Raw genomic sequence first — 1,785 nt, forward strand, 5'->3', positions numbered from 1 at the left:
CACCTCTCGATCGATGCCTTGATTATCCAGTTCTCTCGATCGAGCAACATTTCCACTCGATCGAGTGCTTGCTTCATCAATTTTACTCGATCGACCACCAGAGATCAGTCGATCGAATATATTCTTCGTGGTAAGCTTATCTTTAGCGACAATTGACTTTTTATCAGCATTTATGGCCTTCCTCGGGTCTGATATGTCATCTAAAGTTGACAATTTTGGTCCTTCATATGAACGACCACTTCTCAAATTAATCAAGTTTACCGTCTCGTGTGGATTCTTCTCAGATTGGGACGGCAAATCACCCGGTTTCCTCGTGGACTGATTGGCGGCGAGTTGAGCAACTTTAGTCTCAAGTGACTTGATGGATGCTTCTTTCTGTTTGTCACTTAGTTGCCATTGCTTTGTCAATGACTGAAGCATTGTCTTTAACTCAGCTAGCTCACTTACCCCACTTGAAGATGATGCTCCTTGATTCGGTGGAGGAAAAGAAGGAGGCTTTTGGAAGCCTTGTTGAGCCTTGTGAGAAGGGATATATGGCGGTTGCTGCTGCGGTGGAGGAGTGGGATTAAGAACATTTTGACTTGTCCACCTCAAATTGGGATGGACTGCCCCTTTATTATTGTAATAAGAACCTCCTCCTTGCCTATATTGCTGAAAAGCAAGGACTTGTTCTTTCTCAGTTAGACAGTCAATAGCAGTATGACCATCATCGCTCCCACACCTCTCACAAATGACAGTTTCCTGTCTAATCAACAGATGAACCGTTTGTTGATCTCCAGCAGATTGCAGCTCCAATCTATCAAACCGAGCATTCATGGCTTCCAGCTGAGCCACGACTGCCTTATCAATCGAATGGACCATTCGAATACCGTCCTGTGGGTTCCCATATTCAGCACAATGGGTCGCCATCTCCTCAATAATGCCCCATCCCTTATCATCATCAATATTCTTTTGAAATCTTTCGTTAGATGAGGCGTCAAGTATAGCTCTGTGGTCATCGTACAATCCATTGTAGAACTGGTTTCACAAAAACCACTGATCAAAACCATGGTGAGGAAGAGACCTCACCAACTTCTTGAACCGACACCAAGCTTCATAGAAAGTCTCATCAGGTGCCTGCTTGAAACTAGTAATCTTACCCCTCGACTGATTAGTGCGTTGTGGAGGGAAGTATCTTTTGTAGAAGGCAAGTGCGAGAGTCTCCCAGTTGGTGATACCAGCAGCTATCCGATCAAGATCAGTCAGCCACTCACGGGTTGAGTCAGTCAGAGAAAAAGGAAATAGCACTTCCTTTATCTTGTCTTGAGTTACTCCCTTAGTAGCGGGAATAGTAGAGCAATAGTCGGTAAAGACTTCCATATGCTTTTGCGGATCTTCACCCGCCACACCTTGGTACAGATTCCTTTCCACCAGATTTATGTAAGACGGACGGATATCGAAAGTGTTACCGTCCTCAGTTTGGAGGTTAAAACCTTTAGGAATCGAGGATGCTTTGGGCTCCAAGTGACTTGCAATGTTAAGCATATTTACTGGCTTGTTGCCAGAAATGAGATTGTCTTCTTCAAAAGACTGGTCTTCTACAAATAAAAAGTGTTGTAACTCGGGCTCGAAAGTACTCAAGTCTTCCTTTCAAAGTTCTCTTTGCAAACGAAGTCTATGCCGAAATAGTCTTTCTGGCTCCGAATCAGCTGGAACTAATACCAACCTGTTTGACCTGGGCATACACAGCACTGAAAGAGATAAATGAGAACTTGTCTCAAGGAATAAGAATTCCCTGAGACGGAT

At 44.0% G+C, this 1,785-nt stretch overlaps 1 non-coding gene across 1 annotated transcript; it reads left to right on the top strand.

Moving 5' to 3' along the window:
* Positions 1-1,042: 1,042 nt before the first annotated feature.
* On the top strand, positions 1,043-1,148 carry LOC141603623 (small nucleolar RNA R71). The gene has a single exon (XR_012525486.1). It is a non-coding gene; the product is annotated as a small nucleolar RNA R71 (small nucleolar RNA).
* The last annotated feature ends 637 nt before the right edge of the window (positions 1,149-1,785 follow it).

Source organism: Silene latifolia, chromosome 9 (genome assembly GCF_048544455.1).
Source record: "Silene latifolia isolate original U9 population chromosome 9, ASM4854445v1, whole genome shotgun sequence".
NCBI classification, from domain to species: Eukaryota; Viridiplantae; Streptophyta; class Magnoliopsida; order Caryophyllales; family Caryophyllaceae; genus Silene; species Silene latifolia.